This window comes from Bombus flavifrons, chromosome 10 (genome assembly GCF_040668555.2).
Source record: "Bombus flavifrons isolate JBK064 chromosome 10, iyBomFlav1_principal, whole genome shotgun sequence".
Lineage (NCBI taxonomy): Eukaryota > Metazoa > Arthropoda > Insecta > Hymenoptera > Apidae > Bombus > Bombus flavifrons.
Genome location: NC_138451.1, coordinates 7,108,743 through 7,128,210, shown reverse-complemented (window position 1 = coordinate 7,128,210; position 19,468 = coordinate 7,108,743). Strand labels below are relative to the sequence as shown.

Below are 19,468 nucleotides of genomic sequence, written 5' to 3'. Positions count from 1 at the left end.
ACGTATATGTATTCACTAGATTTATATTTATATTCATTAGTCGACTATTATGTCTCCTAGTTAAATAATAAGAATCATTATGGTTATAAAATAACCCTGATCAAGCCGGTAGGCACGTAACAAAAGATAAATATAGGTTGGTATCGTGTGTTGTGTTCTTTCAAAATAATACACGTGTTAATACACGTGAATATTAATAATCGATAAAAGCGAAATTTTCTTTTCACAATTCATGAAATATTCGATACTTGCAACGATTCTATATAATTAGTATAATTTTAATTTACGATTCAAACAAATTACAACGACTCGTCTATAATACACGTATCCACACTTTGTCCAAACAACCGAATTCGTTTCCATTCGAAAGTTCCCACCCAAAGAAGAAAACTGCCGCGCAGAAGAATACTGGAAAGTCGGTTTCACTTTACCTCTAGAGCCGTTCCACTTTTCCTCGAAAAGTGTCGAGGAAAATGAGTCGTCGATGGATTGGCAACAATGAAATCCCAGATGGTTTCAGGACACATTTGCCACCCTCTTCTTCGATCAGCATCCTCGTGCGACGACTAAAACCGGATCCATACGTACAATACCCCTCACAAGTAATCCGTACGTCGATCGATTTGTATAGCAAGAGATTGTTGGTTTTACCGAATTGTATAAATTAAGAGGGAATTAATCATTTACTGTCTGTTTACGGAATCAATATTAAATTTTAGTTATTTGAAATTACCTGATTATCTGAACTATATAAATTATCAGTTTAACGAGCTTCAACTATTACTTGCTTCGAGGTTACCTTTCGAAGATAAATTTTAGCACACGATAATATTCTGTATACTCTATCAATACGCGAATACAGCGTAAATTCTGTTTTAGGTAATATTAAAATTATCGGAATACTCAGATTGCTTATTAATTTATTTTACAATTCTCTCTAGTAACTTTACAAATTTAAATCGGTTTATTTTGACGGCAATTCTTCGTTATTGTTCAAAAACACGAATAAAAGTCTGTCCCTTTTGTGTTATCTTCTCATACAGCTACCATCCGGTGCAAGTTTTGCACGTTCACTCGTCGACAAATAATCCTAGTGTTAATCATAAGCAATGAAAATCATCGTAAATCCTCTTGTCCGTCTACAATTACACTACATAATTACACTAAATTGCATCCTGTGAAAAATAACCAAATATCCAGATACTTTTGAACCGTAGTGTATAATAGTATATCGTATGTACAATGGTTAGGTCTAAACGAGGAGAACGAAGCGGAGGTCGACAAAGAACGAGGGGTTCTTCCCTCGTTCTTATTCCATCTACCACCCACAGAGGCGGATCGTCACAGGATCCGAAATGCGGGACCAGGGATGAACGTGTCCCCAGGATCCCATGCTTCTCTTCCTCGCTCGAAACTGTACCGGTCGATTCGATTCTCCTGTTACACGGTCGCCAAGCAAAAACATGAGAAAGTGAGAGCCTTGGCTTTCCTCGAGAAATTTGTTATGGTTCAATTAACCCGATGGGTTGGTAATATCGTTTCGAGTGACGCATTCTTCGTGGATTTCATCGAGTCGTTCGATGGACGACTTGCCTTTCGACAAGCTTTGTTACCTTGGTTACCTATATATTTGCTGTGTCATTAATAGAGCATGACGTTTGTTTCATTATTTTAATTACTTATTATTACTTAGTATTATTCGAATAATTTTATTATTTCATTTTGACGAGTGAAAATTTCAATGTACAAGAATGTAGAGAATGGACACAATGCGTAAGAATATACAAAATATCGAAAGTAAAGTAATCGTTGCGATATCTAACCAGCGAAACAAATTTATTTCTTTAGTTATATTAATAAAAATATGAATTTGTATAAACGTTCGGTATCTATATTAGCGAATAATTTCTCTAGAAAAGTTATTTCTATATTGCAAAAGTTTACGTTCAAATTAATAGATTATTATCAGAGATAGTTGATATGGAAGTTTCATTTGAAGAGGAATTCGGAGAACTTTCGAAACGAACATTTCTGTGAAATATTTTGAAAATGATTCGAGTTAAATTAGGTTTGAGGTTAATGAGGGATTTCTCTTTACCTCGTGTAACATAAGAATTTGTGTATCGATACATATTCTCTTGTTGAATGTATCTCATGTGGAACTTGATCGCCATCGAGGGTGAAACTCGAGGATGCAAAAAGTTCATCAGAACTTCGCTCGTATACACGTCATGCGTACCGATGATTAACTCTCTCGCTAAAAAAGTTGGCAGTCTTTTGCAAGAGCACGGTATTAAAGCACATATTCGACCTGGAATTAAACTTTAGATTACACCATTAAGAAATTACGACAGAAATTACATAATCGACAAGTCGAATCTAATTTACTACACCGAAAAGCGCGTTTATAAAATTACGTAAACATCATATTTATCGATATAAAATGAAAGTTTAAAAAAACTTACGCTATGCTACGTTACATTATGCTATGTCGCATTGAACTATATTTTACTATGCTTATACTGTATCGTACGGTATGGTACACTATGCTACGTTTCATTATGCTATGTAGCAACATTTGGTGGACTAGGTTACTCTATTAATTACATACCACACAATGTTACGCTACGATACGTTGCATTGCACTATGTTACGTTGCACGACATTGTATTACACTAAGTCGTATGATAGTGCGTTACACTACGGTAGGTTGCATTATCTTACGTTGCCGTATGCTTCGTTGCACTACAATACATCGCATTTTACTATTCTTCGTTGTATAATAGCTACCTATTACGCTAAACTCCACATTATCTTATGCCACTTTGCGTACTGTTAACCATCGTCTATTCGCGTGACGTCTCCCTATACGCTGTCCTACGTCACCTAATCCCATTCTACTTCACCATGCATTAAATCCTTCTACGCTACATCATCCTACATCCGACGTGTTGCTAAATAAATTAACACTCCGCGCCAAACACCGCTATTAGTACACAATGATAACTTTCATGGAGGGCCTATAGGCGCTGTTCGCAATCAAAGGGTTAACCATCATCAAGACACATCGAGCTCGGTCACGCAGTTAAAGATTGGCCTCGATCTAACGAGCGAAGATTGGCCTCAATCTAACGAAGAAAGTATACAGCGCGAAGCCCTCTTCGATAAACAAACGCAAAGCACACACACAGTATCAGAAAAGAGAAATATAATGTCAGAAATATGATAATCGGGTGACGATGATTGGTAGGATCGTTCATTTTGGCGCCAAAGATTATCGTTCGTCGATGACTCGCGCGAAGTTGAATGTTAATTTAATCGAAGCGCATACGAGCCTGTAATCGGGAAGATTTATGAGAAACCAGTTTGGCCGGCCTCTCTTAACTTGATAATGTTAACGAAGGCCAATTTTGGCGTAACAACGATAAGATCGATGTTATATACGTCCCTTGAGAATTCTTGAGCGACAACCTGCCCGTATATAGCGATCTCCAACTGCGAACCGGACGACAAATTTATAATTATATAGGGCTTATTAGGGCGGATAGTTATTTGCACTACGTCCTTTTAATTTTAATATTCGCCAGTCTCTAAACAGATCAGTCGAACCAAACTTCGTCCATTATTGATATTAGATCAGAGAACGATCAAAGTATAGTACCAGAGAATATTGTTCCGAAAGATTTTTCCATCAAGATAAAAAATATATGAAAAGACACGTAAGAAAGATAAGCCAGGTTTTATCCCTGTATTTTACAAAAATTCGTTCAAATTGCTAAAAATGCAATTCTCTAGCTACTAAATTTTCCTAGAATTTGTATAATAAATTAGAAGTTAGTTATTTTTATAGCTCTAATAACTCTAGTTACTAACTGGTTAAAGAACTAGCAAGAATCACAACTCTCGCTAACGGTTATAATAATTGGCATATTTTAAAGAAAGTTTCGAAGTATCGAAGAAAGACGAGCTTCGCCTTCTTTGTACTTACCTACTTCATCTGTAAACAATTTTCTCAGGGAAAATCGAGATGCATGGAGGCGATTGTTCTCGGATTGATATCTTTCTAATCGATCGAGTGTCTGGATGCCACCTGGTCGACCTAGTAGTACAGTTAGACAAGTGGGAGTGGGTATTAACATCGTGGCTCAGGAGGATCGAGGTTAACGATAAGTTCTCCGTTCGCGGACTAATAAACGTCTGGGAAAGGGACAACCACCAAGATGTCGAGGACGGCGATATCGAACCATTCGATTACGCTGAGATATAGCAGTTTGCGAAAGTTCGAGTTTAATTGAGCTTCTCTTGGAAATTTAAACCTTCCACTTCCTCCGTACCTACTACGACAAAGACTGACACGTTGAATTAAGTATTTTCCATCTGTCACGTGTAACATGTCGATCGATATCAAACTTAGGTATAGTTGAATTTCTTTCCAATTCTCCACAATGTTTTTTATATAAGTTTAGCTCGAATGTATCGATCAATCTGTTGCTGTTATCTACTTTTTAAAAGACGATGATCTACTTCAAAAGATATTGAATAGCAGAAAAAGTGGTAGAAAAATCAAAATATAACGAAATTATCTTATAATCAACCTTTTGCAAGGATGATAGTTATATCTTAGACAATTTTAACGTTTTTACTCGAAATTAAACAGGTAGAGTCGGAGAAAAAAAGTTGTAAATTTGAGAAAATGAATTTATCCGTCGTAGGCAAAAGGAGCGTTCCGATTGTAGATTGCAATTGTACAATATTTGTGTTTTTACGGAAGTAAGAGATTTCTGTCATCTGTTCGGATAAAATTGTTGAATGTTAATCGTTCGTTCTCGTATACTTCGAATCTGTCTTCTCTAGAAGCCGAGGACGGCTACAGGGACGTCGAGGACAACGATATCGATTCGTAAAATTTAGAACATGTAGACAGGAGACTCGTATCGGATTCGCATCCAAGTTCTATATTTACAGGCGAACAAATATTCAATAGAAATAGGAAATGAAATCACGCACACATACACGGATATAGAATATCCTTTACTTTACAAAATTCGATTCTTTATCACGTACGCTCGGTTCCAGTAAGAGCTCGAACAGAAATTCCAAGTGGAACGGAGATTTAAAGGGCCGGCCGATTCGCGTGGAAGAATTTCAGGAGTAGAGCGTACCGGTTCCACAACCTGGAAACGATCACGAGCCGTGCAGTTTCGTCCATGCAAGAACGGCGACGCTTTAATACGCGGATAGAGCAGGAATCTCGTTGTGGTTCTGCTCCAATAGCCTGACGGCTGGTTTTCTCGTATGTTCGGTAACACCTACGGTTCTGATCGATTTATGGACGATGTTAACATAACTAACAAGCTTCACTGATACACGTCGACGCACGTTTAAGTTGTTATTTCCTTCCTTTCCTTTCTATTTTTCTCTTTCTCCTTGTTGAAGATCCACGATCAGTTAGAGTTGCTTGAATAATTCGAAATACTAAAAAATTATTAGATAGAATTCCAATTACGATAGCTGATCAATGTAATTTAATTTGATAAGAAAAATTTGATATTTTCGTTTTCCCTTCCCTTTCTTTTCCTCTCTTTATTTTGTCTGGTACAATTGTTAGCGTGGTGTAAGGTTAATAAAATGTAGTTCTCGAGTAGATCGAGTGTGTTCGAACTCGTCGAAGTAATCGAATTAGCCGGTATAATCGAGCAGTCAGCTCGCTCCGTTGGAACATGTGTTACACGGACAGAATTTCGATTACCCTGTAATAGGAACGTAGCGCTTAATAATTTCAACGTGTCCAGAAATGTTATTGTTCTCTAGTCTTATTACTTTCCCGGGGAAAAGCCAATGCTATTTCGAGAAATGGAAAAATGCTTGTATTCTTTTTACGTGTCGTTTGACTTATATTACAAATATATCGTATCATATATATATACGTATTCATATCTGCAAAGACCAAAAACGAATTATACTGAAATATTGTCTTTGTTAATTTTTAGTTGCATAATCGTAAAAGTTTGTATCCTATAAATAGATTAAATTGATAGGTCGAAAGTGCAACACTTTGACAGCCAATGAAAAACGATGCGGTTTTGTAATAAATTACGAAAGCGCGAGTGCAGGAAGTATATTTTCTATATTCGTAGTAAACGGATGTTATCCCCGAAGGCTAGCGTCCCACGTGCGACACACCAGTCGTCAAAGTAAGCAAGCAAGTACGTTCAACAGCCTTTGTCCGTATTCAGTGCCCTGTACACGTGCTGACGGTTTCTACGGAGTTGGCTCGATTAAGACGCGTAGCTGTTTCTACCTAGGGTATGTAAGAACATTACATGCAAATACGTGGAACGATAGTCAGGCGTTGTCGCATACGAGGCTATACAGGCTTGCTTTCCACCAACGGATCCTGATAATAATTTCACAATGAAAAATATCACCGATATTTCCACTGAAACTCAATATCTCGAAGAATTTTTCGATATCGGGAACTGATACACTTTAATCGGCTATTGAAACAGTTTTCTTCTTCCTTCTATTTTTTAAATTCCTCGAACATGCTCTGGTGCTCGTGCGATAGAAACGATACAAAATAATTAAAAAATAAGGGCAGTGAAAAGTATCGAGTTTGCGTTAAATATCAACGGATATTTTTAAGATGTCTTTCACCGATGAACGTTATAAATTAAAAAATTGGCGAAGGGACATTATGTCATAAATGGTATTCTTTAAAATTTATCATAAAATTCACGATGACTTATATCATCACGTTACGACACACGAATCTCTGAAAAATAGATTATCTTTTGAGAACTTCCACATCCATCGTATATGAGTGAAAACGAAAAGAGTAGTTGATCGACTGCTCATAAAACTTTGCATAATAATATATTCGCTTCCAAACATATAAAGCGACGATACGAAAACAAACTCGTAGTCGTCTTCGCGTGGGAAACGCTGAAAAATTTCAATCAAATTTTGTACCATTTTATTTCCACAAAAATGGCGTCTTTATGGGATGTACGAAGATGTAAACATACACTGCTGGTCACAAGTATTTGAACGTTTCGTGGCGTTAACATAAAGCGAATGCTTTACACTCTTTGTATTTTTTCAATTATCTTATCGTAAATCCAAAAATTCATTCGTATCCTATGTACCTTATAACGCAAAATACCAATAGAGTAGAATCTTCGAATGTATCGAAATAGTCGTAACATATACGCGTCCTGGTACTTACAGCCGACAGTGTAGCTGCTTAAATTAAAACGAAAACATACCGACAAAGAGGGGACAAAAGGTGAACCAAGTGAAACTTGGGGGCGGAAAGGAAGAATCGAAACGAAAGGTATCGTCGGTCGAGCGACGACCGAAGATCCTCCTCGAGTTGTGTGTGAAACGATGGCTCGAAAAGAAAAAAAAAAAAAAAACGAGGCAAAGTGAGGTGAAGAGAGCTGACCTACTGTGGCAAGTGGCTCAGGGACGTCGCTGTCCAAATCGTCCCCCCGAACGCCCCCCCTTCCTCCTCTTCTAGACCTTCTCCTCATCCGGTACCACACACACAGTATTCAGGTCTTTCTCTCTCTTTCTATCCTGTTTCAGAACCCTCTTGTGGCTACTCTACCATTCCATCTGTGCCTCCTTTCCCTCGTTGCCTTCACCCTTTGCCCTCGACCGTGCTCTATGAGGTCGATAACGGCTATCAAAAAATGAAATGAATACACACGAAGGCTTTCCAAGCCTGGGAACTGGAATGCATTGTTTGGTCTGGCGTATAGAATGTAAGGCTGGGTGTGGACTCATCCTTGGACTGTCTGTTTAAAATGGCACCATGGCAGTGAAGAAAGAATCGAAGCAACGAATGGACCGCGGATGTTTATGCATTTATGGACAATTGAAATATAAAGGAAGCTTTCTCTCTGTGTGTATAAAAGAGTCGACCCACCATTTCGACCCCACGTATTTTTAAACTGAAATTGAATATACAGAGTGAGAGATTTATTGCACGAAATTTTGATCCGGAGGATTTTCAAAGCAAAACTGGAATACAAAACGTATTTATCCCTCCAATCTCAGTTTGCGAAGTTTTATAGAAATAAAGAATAGGACAACGAAACAGCGATACAGTTCCTAAATATACTACGTACAGAGATAAATAGTACTAATTAAAGTGGTGCAACGAAAATAAACAGATATATACGTATTTATAAGATAGCTTTCTATTTCGATAAAAGTTAAAATTAATTTTATCGGAAGACATTGCACGCTCAAGAATGGCACAAATAAATCGAAAACCGTTTACTTGCTAGTCGTAACGTTAAAAGCAGAACTCGTTATAAAAAGGTATTAATGCCATGATCCGGATTTACTCGACTGCAAAGAAAGACCAACTCGTATTTATTTGCAACGTGAATACCTGCGTACTCCGTATAGGAGACAGAACGGAAAAACATTGATGCGGACCAGAGTTACGGCGGACTTTCATGATCTGTTTCGCCCCTTTCCACGCGGTTCTTACGGCTTTTTCGCGGCGGAACGCCCACCGGAGGAAAGTGAATCATGCCGCGGCCGAGTGAAAAGTAACCAGTGAAAAGTGGCGAGTGCCCGGGTGGAATGGAGATTTGAAAGTTTCTGCCTTTAGCTTCTAACGCCGATTTTCACCTCGACAACGTGGCCACCGACGACGATTGACAATCGAAAGTAGTTAGCTGAAAGCTGGTCTTCTTTCCATCTTGGCTGTCTAGCGGCGAAATGATCGCGTGCTCGATACCTCCGCGCTCCTTTCGATCGAATAATATAAAATAGAGCAAGCAGTGTTCAGACTGTGTTGAGAGAAACGTAGAATTGCTGATTTCAATTAATTTTCTTTGTCGAATAATTTCGCTGTAAATATAATTCACATACAAAATGATATAATACGTTAATTTAGGATAATAATATATTCTATACGCGATATTTTATACGCTAACAAACGATACTTGAATAAATTGTCGAGACATATTAGAAAGGTACAGAGCACCAAAAAATCAATCGAAATCTCCTCTAAATGAATATTTTTAAGAAGAAATTGCGAAGGGAACGAACATACAATGTCAACGATTTTCTGTTTCTTTATGTTTGCCTTGTACCAATCTTCCTTTCATTTTTTGGTTTCAGATGTCCTTTATTTGAACCGTGCTCAGGCCTCGCTGCCTGAACAAAACGAGCTATGTCGACGAGTAAGTAGCACGTCAATACATTCTTCTACGACTACCATTGTATCCTCTCTGTTATCGTCCTTCTTTGTTCAGTATCATTCATTTCGATACTTTTTCGAACCTAACAGAATGATCTATCGTAATCTTGTGAAACAGAAATGAATGAAAAATCATTATGTAATACAGATATACCTAACGTATTTTCGATAACAAGAAGAAACAAAATCGCGAAGTATTAACAGTGAAAATCTTTTTATGTAAAAAACAGGCGCTTGAAACACGGATTTGTTTCTCACAAAAAGGAAGTTGTGTGTTGGTTCTATCTCGAGTTACATCACGACTCGGCGTGCGTATCGAGCGCATCTTCAGCCAGTAGTTTGCTTTGGAATCGGCTCGTATACACGCGAATCGTTCGCTACACCGCGCCATTTGTAATAACGCGATAATTAGTAAACGAGACTGCGCCAAAGTGATCCGCGAAACCTGTTTTCCTGTTTACGCTCACCTCAGTTTGATCTTTAACAGTCTCTCCTGGCCTTCGCGCTAGCTCGTACCGGAATTCTATAAATTCCTCGCCAATGCATGTTGATTCGGCGGTGTCTTCACAGAATACGATTCTTAAATCGAACGTACGCTATTGCTTAAAAATATCCACACGCATGTACCTCTTTCATACGACCATGGTCGTTATCTACCTTCCATTTCGATTTTCTTCCTAATACAAATTTTACAATGAACAAATAAATTGTACAGATAATAATAAATGTAATAAATTAGTAGAAGCATAATAATTCGTACATCGAGTTTCTTAAGTTTACTTTGTAAAACATTTTTGTAAGACGTCGATCTGTAAATTCATGGCAATTTGAGTCGCTAGGAAAGCTGCTCTGTATAGTCGCTCGATCTTGTTAATTTCTCGAGGAAGAAATTGCTTTCACTTCTCCGCATCGTCTCCTAGTGCGAAAGCATCTTCGAGGAAAATTGACGCGACTAGATAATTCCTAGTTAGTCTTCGGGAATGTTTAACCCTTCCTTTATGGGGTCTACGGTAATCGATAGTATTTTACTAACGAGGACGAAGAAGCAGCAACCGGCAATTCGCATCCGTGGCATCGCGTAGCCATTGTGAATATGCGAAAGTGACATCACTCGTCCTCGGTTACATAAAGATATCGTCGCTAATATCGACGATCCTAATGCATTTATTACGCGAACATCGCCTGTGTGTCGTTTCTATTTCACTCTTCTCTGTAGTCTTGTTAAAAACATTTCCTAACGAATTTTGCCGCAAAGCTCTTTTGTACTCGACAACGTGTGACGTTAATGGTGATTTTTATTCTAATTGAATTTCGTGTTTAAAACCGCGCTGTTCTCGTATACAATCCTTTACAGTTACGCTGTAGAGGGGAGCGATTTAGTTAGCGAACTTGTCACTTGCAGTACTCCTATACTCTCCTTCCCTAGACCCATACACTTCCGGCTTAATCTATTCAAACTCGGCAGAACTCTTGCAGCCCTTCCCAGGTACCGCTTATTGTCCCATACAAAAGTTCTCGATTATCCAAAGTATACTATTAACTTAACTATAAATCGAATTAAAAACACGTTTCTCTCTGGACGAGTCAGCCTAGAAACTTCAATGGACATTTCATAAAAAATATGTGCTTTCTGATAAATTTTTATCGTGAAATCGCTGTCATTTGCCAACGTTAATTAATTCTTTGCATTCGTTGAAGTTTCCACTTCTTTGTCTCGTACACTTATTACGCATTTCGAAAGTTTTAGTAGTTTCGAATCTAACGGGTCTAGATCCTTCCTTATTTCTTACGAATCACAGGCTATGTTCTTCTGGCGAATATACTGATTCATACGGAACAAATTCGCAGAGAACATTAACCAAGAACGTTCGGATTATTGGTTCCACGGGAGAAACGAAAGGCAGCGCCGCTTCCGGGATTGCGCAAGCACGCGGCGGTACTGAACGGGAAAGCGCACAATGGGCGAGAAAAGGCGTGGGTATACGTAGACGCGACCATCGAAATGGTTATTTTCGACGGTGAGGTCGTCTAGGACGCATAAAACGAGCGTTCGAGGACATCCTTCGCGTACACCAACTCTCACTTTGTTCCTCGATTCTATGCCAAGCCCACGGGAGACATAACCCCGTGTGACCTCCGTGATTTCCTGCTCGACCATCACAATCGAGACCATCCTTTCTGCTTCATAGAGAATATAAATATATTATGTGATACACGATGTTCCAGTGACGACTTGCAATTAGAACAAATTTATGGAAGTAGATCGTTACTAGATCGCGGATCTTTATGCAGATTCATAATTGATTAAATAAAAGCTAAAGAGAGGTTCGTAGTTACTTCGTAGCTACTTCATGCAAATTCATAGTTCTATGAATATAAATGTTTAAATAAGGCTGAGGAGACGTTTGTTTTAAAGATTAGCAAGTATGACAGTTTAGAGATTTTACATATTTCTTAGTGTATTTTTACATGTTGCGTAATTATCGATTATTGTAAAGACTCTAGTATTCTTCTATTAGCGTGAACAGAACAATAGTACAATAGTATAAACTTGAGCATTGTAATTTTAAGTGGTTGAGTCAGCAAATAAATTAATTACGTAGCTCGTGTTATTCTGAGTGATCCCTTAGTTCAGCCGAAACTCGACGACAGATTAAAATTATTGTCACAGTGAAACTAAATACGAGATAATCCTTGAGTAATTAAAACGAGATTATTTATTATTCATTTGTATTCATACATTCCTCCATTGTGTTTTAATTGTGCATGTACATACTTACATGTTCTACTTTCGTATCTCTGTTTCTTTATTCTCTGTTTACCACTACGTCTGGCAATACGAACCGCGAAAAGGTTAATACGTATTCCTAATGGTCAGACGGTTTTCCTTCCATTCTAACGAGCCGGTTATGATTCAGTGGCGTGAATAATCGTAGAAAGTCGCTACCCGATTTCGTTTGTTTTCGTGGAAAACCTGGGACCTTGTTTCTTCTGGGTGTCCTATTTTTTTCTACCATCGAAATTGTGCAAGTTAACACGTTACGCACGGGTCACCGAGTTTTCCGTATTTTCTGCTCCGTTAGTAATCTCTACGCTCACGAGGGATATCGCGCGCTTTCTTCGTCGATCTTTATTGAACGTGGTTAAAATAAATTTCAGAGTCGTAGATTCTTTTCCTTCAGTTTACCTTGGGAATTATTTTATTTACCTTGGAAGTTACCACAGCGCAACCTCTATTATCCGAATATCGGTTTTCCGAACATCGGTTAGTCCGGTAAATATTGTGCATATTCATTCGACTGTGAGATACAAGCTGGTATACTGTAACGTTCCCGTGAATTGGGAAAAACGTAAACCGCTTAATGATTGAAAATTATTATATATTATATTAATATAAAATCAGGTTAACGATCGTAATTATCGATTATTCGATAACCAGTGATCAATGATTAACGAGTAAGGAAAGTATCAAAAGTCGTTGTAACCAATGGCCATGATTAATTTCTTAATCATTCATCGTAAAACGATTACATTTTTGATCACGGACTGGAATAGTCCGTAATTTTCCTGTAATAACGACGCTATGGATATTTCAGTTGTACCGAGTCGTACAACGCTAAGGCAATCAGAATTATGTGAGAAAGTTTATAAACACATACGATAAGACGTATTGTACAATTTTCAAAATGTACAAATACACGTTACAGATCCTTATAGAATATAAATTAATGATTAATGATCAATGATTTAAGAATTATGATTTTTCATGTAGAACATAATTTTAATGCGAGTCATTCAATTCTCCAAAAAATTCGATTGTCCCATTGTGAACACAATCCTTTTCTTTGGGAACTAAACGATAATCCACTTGTGTAATGAGACTAAAGAATTGATAGAAAGTGAAGTTGATCGATTTGGCTTGTGGTAGGTTTAGCCGCAGAGAATTGTTTGTGATATACTACGTCAATTTTCCTAGAGAGTTTTGCTTAAGAAAAAGCATTTCTTTCGTTTGCTGAAAACACAGCAAATGAATCCTTTCATATTTTCCACTTCGTCAGTCGGAAAACGAGCTTGCTCGATAATTCGAGAAATTGAAAACTGTGGACCTGTGGTATCGCGCGATCAGGTCGAGAATCGAGCGGAAAATCGATGGCGAGCACCAACTTTTTTTTTCCACGGTGCCACCCCGTTGAAACGACAGGCCAACCTTAACCTCAGTGTCGATAATCAATGGAATCGATCGTAGGCTCGACATGAAAGTGTCCCAAGGCTCGTCGCCACCGAAGGCTGCGCGCCGTAAAACGGAACCTCAGCGAAAATTACCCAAGAAACCTTCGCGTGTCGACTGCTTGGTCATTCTTGAGCTTCGAATTTCTTTTTTTTTTCCTTTTTTGTTCGTTTGTTCGTGCGTTTAACCACGTATTCTGTACAAAAATCCGTGGGACATTTGGAAAAATATGGTAATGAACGTACGTCGGTTTGAAGAATTCGACGCAGGCCTCGAGCAGATGCAATTCTGTCCGAGTTTAGTTATCCTTGTTTGTTTACAATCGCAAGAATAATTATTGTTGATAGATCTTGAGATTGAAAGAAATTGATTAGAGGTTCGAGGTTTTCCTGTGCACTGGAAAGTGTCTCTGTTTAAGGAAGTTGTTTAGAGAGCGGGACAAGTGGAATTTAACCGAGGAAATGTAAAGGTAAGATTGGATTGAGTAATTGAAATCTACTATCGAGCGAACTTAGCCTCAAACCAGCCAAATAAATTTCAAAGGCGTTTAAATGCCTCGAATTAACGTAGATTAAATTTCTTCAGTTTTCTTGAAATCAAAATAACACAGTATTTTTTCCGTAATTGATGGAAAATCGTGACTCCTTGGTAATCACGTTATCGCGTACAGGCCTCGATTCTATGTAATAGATACGACTCGGCATTTTGTCGAACATAGAAAAGGATATTGCGAGTGGAAGAGAGAAAGACTCCAAGAGTCGGCTTGATGAAAAGAAACATATCGCCTAGACGATGTTAACGCAACATCGGAATCTTTTAATTTTCCATCTTTATCGAATAAAGCTTTTACCAATATACGATTGTAGGTTTTTCTGACTAAGACAAGACCAAACACGATATATTTCGCAGCATAGTTGCTTATTTAGTGACATTAACTTATTTTCTCTCGACTGGAATGTGATTTAAAATGTAAGTACGATTTAAATTATATCGTGTCTGATCTCGTTTTAATCAGAAAAATTTTACAAATAAGTTGGTAAAAGTTTAATTTGAGAAGAATCAAGAATAAAAAAGTTTCCTCATTGTCTTGTGGATAATCAGTATTTTTCCCTGCGCGTTTTAATTCGGATCAAATTCAGCCATCAAACTTTGCTGTGTTTCAAAGGGAATACCGTTTCCCCTTGGGGGATCTTCTCCCTTTAGTGGGGATGACGACCTATCAATTATGAGGAACATGAGCGACGATCAGTTACAAAGAAAACACCGTATTGCCAAAATCGACTATTCCCCGGTTTAATCGGAATCTTGTCCGAATTTAGCGTAGAATTTCTGTCGTTCGTGGAACGGGGTTAAGGACAAATCAAAGACACTGGCAATGACTCTCCAATCATAATGGCCGATTTCCAAATTCGCGTTCAAGGCTACCGTATCGATTCCCGTCACAAGTGTCCGGATGCTTCGCGAAAACTTTGGCCTTCGTAGTCTCCAAAGTTTCCAGAAAATTTTCCTGTCGGCATATAGAGACGCGCACCATCGAGTTCGATTGGCAAAATCGAAGAGAACTTAGTGGAAGCACCAATAAAAGCAATTAACGCCTCACGGACCCGTGGCTGATGCCGTGAGAAAAAGCAAATGAGAATCAAGAAGGACATCGCCTTGGTCCATGCACAATTAGAATATCCTGACATTTTCTGAAAATCCTCTCTCGTCAATCTTCGCGTTCACGTCGTTACGTGTAGTCACCGCTTTGGCTGTTTACGAAAATAGTCGTATTTACATTATGAATTTTTACTTTCTCGATATCTTAGTACTATAGCGATTCAAAGATGTCAAGATTACAAAGATCGTCGAATTTCTTATCTTCTTTCCTATTTTCTTGAAGCTACGTGTATCAGAGTATTGTGTCAAAGCGATTACAATTCAAACATGTGGAAAGGTTGAATAACGACGAATACAAAGATGTGTCGTGTTATGAAACAGACCTTATGAATTGAATTTGGAAGCCAGACGTTGCTTGAACTTATCATTAAGCAATTTGTTCACGTGTATTCGATATGTAAGATTCTCGTCGGATAACTAATATATTTTTCTGCTTTTTTTCTGCTGGCTAATTAAAATTGATGATCGACGATTCATTTTATGAAAGATAGGCAAATTCGACAAATTTCGTAATTGCAACAAGACTACAATTTAATATTCCAACTTAACGGCTTAATAAAGTATTATAAAAAATCGAGTGAATCGAAACCGAAAAAATATTCGCTGAATGAAATCACGTATCAGAAATACGATCAGAAGTTCGATTAAGCGTAACGTTAGCTTATTAAGATGGCGTAAAGTCGGAGAAAAAAATGCAAAGTATTCGATGTAACAGTACTGTGGCGAGGCAAGACTATATCACCGTTTTATAAAGGTAGTCGATGGAAGCTCGTTACGCTCGCGATTCTCACAGCGACGAGGAATAATCGTAAAACTTAGTTTCCTTTTGCCCGCCTGCCCTCCGTTGCTTATTAATTCCGCCATAGCACGGTTCCATTTCGCGAGATTTGCATTCCACGATGGGATCGCTGCTCCGACCGGGTCTCTTTTAAAAGTGCAAAGTTCCACGAAGCACGCCTCTGCGTCGTGTTCGTTATTTCACACAGAGTGATGGTGAAGTAGCGCTGGAATAATTTAAGCAAGTGCCAGATTATTGTTAAAAATAACGATACGCAGCTGTTTTGTTTTGTTCGCACGTATATCCATCATTTCTCGAAATCTCCTGCGGTTATCCAAGATTAGGTTAGCAACAAGAGGAAAAACGTTCTCAATTGTCGTCGATATTCACCGCAATAAATAGATTCTATAGAGAAATATTTCCAGAAATATAAAAGGTCAGGTTTTACATGCATATATCATCAGTTGTTAGCTGCGTTCTAAGTTAAGATTCGAACGAAGGATCGGCGTTATATTTGACACAGATAGTTTTCTCTAGCTCGATCTTTCGTTCGATTACGAGCAACGTGATAAACAAAAAAATCTTAGAACAGCGACCTCGATTCTGTAAGTCCATCTGCACGAATCCGAGCCATTGGCACGCACGAGTCCGGATAATTGACACCGCGAGCCGACCCGAGCACCGTTAATTAATCAACCGTTCCACGGATTCCTAGGAGCGGTTCCGAACTGTTCGTTCGCGCGAGCGATAACGTTTGACCCGCGGTTCACGGTTCGTATTTCTCAATCGGAATTATGTCCTAGGGCCGCATCCATTAAACATCACCTGTAAACGTATACGTATACACTGGGCAATATTACATATTTACATACATATTTACTGGGCAAAAGCGCGAAGGATAGAATTAAACGAATTTCATTTCGAATAAATGTTAAAACGTAAGCGTAGGAGGAACGTGGATCGATCTGTCGAAGGTCGAATTGACTGGGTGAAGACGTGGCGAGGATATTTATTGACGTGGAAATATATTTGATAGCGGCGGAGACTGCAGAAAGATCGACTTGAAACGTTGATACGCTTTATCGTGAATTGTCGGAAATTGGGAAGGTGGCCAAACTTGGTAAATCGATTTCAGTTGGATACAACGAATAAATATTTGTATCGCAGAGAAGGATACGTTAATCGATTCAATCTGGATCCGTACGTCGTGTATCTGTATGTTACTGTTACGTAAAAAGATGATTTTACGTAATATTACGTAAGTTTAATAAACCGAGCATCAGTCTGTATCGTTGAATAATAATTACAGTAATTTTTGCTTTCCGATGTATACGAGATGCAAAAAATTTTCCGATCCTTAGTGATTAATAGCGGCTAGAAGTACAATTTCATTAGGATTTTATTAGACTGTGAGAAATATGATTTAATTTATTCTGCTGATAAATTAGCCGTAGAGAAGGACGAAAGCGATAGGAACTCGACGCAATTGATATTTCTTTCTAATGAGAAAAGTGAAGGTTTCATCGTGAGACTGTTTTAAAACCGTAAGAAAGTAAGAAGATCGCGAATAATGGAAAATAACGCGAGATGAACATTTTCAATATTTGTAACAATAAATTACAGAAAAATAAGAAATAAATAAAATCATTCAAAAATAAGATACTTGAAATTACCTCGATCGGTAATTGAAATATAGTACAAACGATTAAAGGGTGAATAAAACATTGATTTCGATCGAAGGTCAAGATCTTGGCTGTTCTTCGTACGATCAATGGGCAACCGACGAAAGACGCGGAGGTGAAGGTCATTAGTGACGCGATCGAGAAAAATCTCGGGGAAAATTGCTTCTTTAAACTTTCAACAGGGTAGAAGGATTGGTCACGACACCTCAACCAGACCACAAATATTCTTTTCTCTTGCGTGCTTTAATTATCGATGTTCGTTAATTTGCCACGAGACGCGTCGGTGGATTGAGGGAAATTTCACTTTGCAGACACGCCGTTGATGGAAACGTCCATGAACAGAAAATACCTTCCGTGGAAATTAGGCCGAGTGGCGGACCTTGTTAAGCTGTTTTATTGACGCGAATAAGGGCAAGTCGCGTTTCGAGGTGGAAATGAAAATAGGGGAAAAGTCCTCTTCATTTCTGGACAATTTTTTAACGCAAGAGACGAAGAAACTTTATCTTAAATTACAATTAAGTATTCAAAGAGAAGAAGGGTGATACTTTTCGATTTTCATTTCCAAAGTTCTCTTCTATCCCTCTGACTTGTCGCTTTTCTTCCCTCGGAGCATCGAAGCGTCTGTCGTATAAGCATCGATCAAATACGCTCGTTTGAATGATAACGCAGTCGGTATCCGATGATTTCCTCCTCTCCACGCTAAAATCCCTTTGCTGAATGTATACATCAGAGCTTGTCTGAGGGGTGCAACCCTCAAACAGATATTCCAACGCAATGTTGTCGAGAGCGATCCCGCGAATCGGATATACGCGAGGGTCGAACGAATATACGCCGTTAATCGAAAAAAAAGGTAGGAAATAAAAGAGAGAGGGTCAGAAGAAAAAGAAGAATTTCGCTGGCTGTATATTCTGCGTTTAATAAGTCGATCATAAGAATAAATATAAACGAACCAACTCGATACTTGAAATTTACAAAATTATGGTAAACGACGTAAACGCTAAAGAAATATAAAAGCAATCTTTTCTATGGAAATAGTTTATGTAATGACGATATTTGTTTAATATAAACAGATCAACATCCTTTGTTACAAATAGCAGAGTAGACGAACCGTTGAAGAGAATAAAAGAGATGTACAAAAAAGATCAAGCGTATTACAATAATGTTAAGGGTACCATGTCGATTAGTCGTGAAAAGCGTATATAGCTTCTTATTCGACGCAGTGGAGCGTGAAAATGAAACAAGATGTGAATTCCATGTAGAATACGATGATAAAAGTTACCAGCGCTAGAGTAATTTATTGTAGCTTTTACGATTATCGCCAGACAGAGGCTAAGATCGTAAATATCAAGTAAACTGTGGTTGAAACCAGTCTACTCTTACTATTTATCTTACCTCTAAATCCGTGAAGATAATAAACGCTAGACGTTCATGGCACTTTTTTGTAAATTTTCACGTTTCTTTATACATATTGGAAATCTCTGTTTCTGGCACTTACATCGTTTACCATATCAACCCCTCAATTTATTTCCAGTAGAAATTTAAAATTAATTTTGGATCTTAAGCAAAAAAAAAAAAAAAGAAAAAAAAGGAAAACTTACGCTTTCGTACGTTTCAAGAAATTCCGATAAAATGTGCGAATGAATCACGTGGAAGGATACCGGTCGGTGTGAAAGAGGCAGTACCACAAATACCCGAGATTGGTATCTCGCGCGGAGGTCTAAGCGGCAAATAATAGCAGATACGATTAATAATTCTCGCGGACGCGCCGTGCGATTGTTACTGAAAGCGGAGATCACCTAACACGTGCGACACCTTGGCCCACAAGAGGGATTTGACCCCATTTTTATTGCGGACGAAACGCGCCTTCTACCTCCCGCTCCTATCTGCGAGAAGAACAA

The 19,468-nt window shown here is 38.3% G+C and overlaps 2 protein-coding genes across 3 annotated transcripts in view; both read left to right on the top strand.

Annotated features, from left to right (window-relative positions):
• Orc2 (origin recognition complex subunit 2) overlaps window positions 1-19,468 on the top strand; it is a 90,893-nt gene that overhangs the window by 57,032 nt on the left and 14,393 nt on the right. Inside the window, exon 12 of one of the 2 annotated variants that reach the window (XM_069122024.1) lies at window positions 9,145-9,206. The gene's annotated coding sequence lies outside the window, so the exon portion shown is untranslated. Of the gene's footprint in view, window positions 1-9,144; window positions 9,211-19,468 lie in introns of those variants that run through there. The other variant, XM_069122023.1, reaches the window with a different exon arrangement.
• The window catches only part of LOC138184248 (uncharacterized), an 83,927-nt gene continuing 72,635 nt past the window's right edge, over window positions 8,177-19,468 (top strand). The window contains exon 1 of the mRNA XM_069122052.1: window positions 8,177-8,188. The gene's annotated coding sequence lies outside the window, so the exon portion shown is untranslated. The remainder of the gene's footprint in view (window positions 8,189-19,468) is intronic.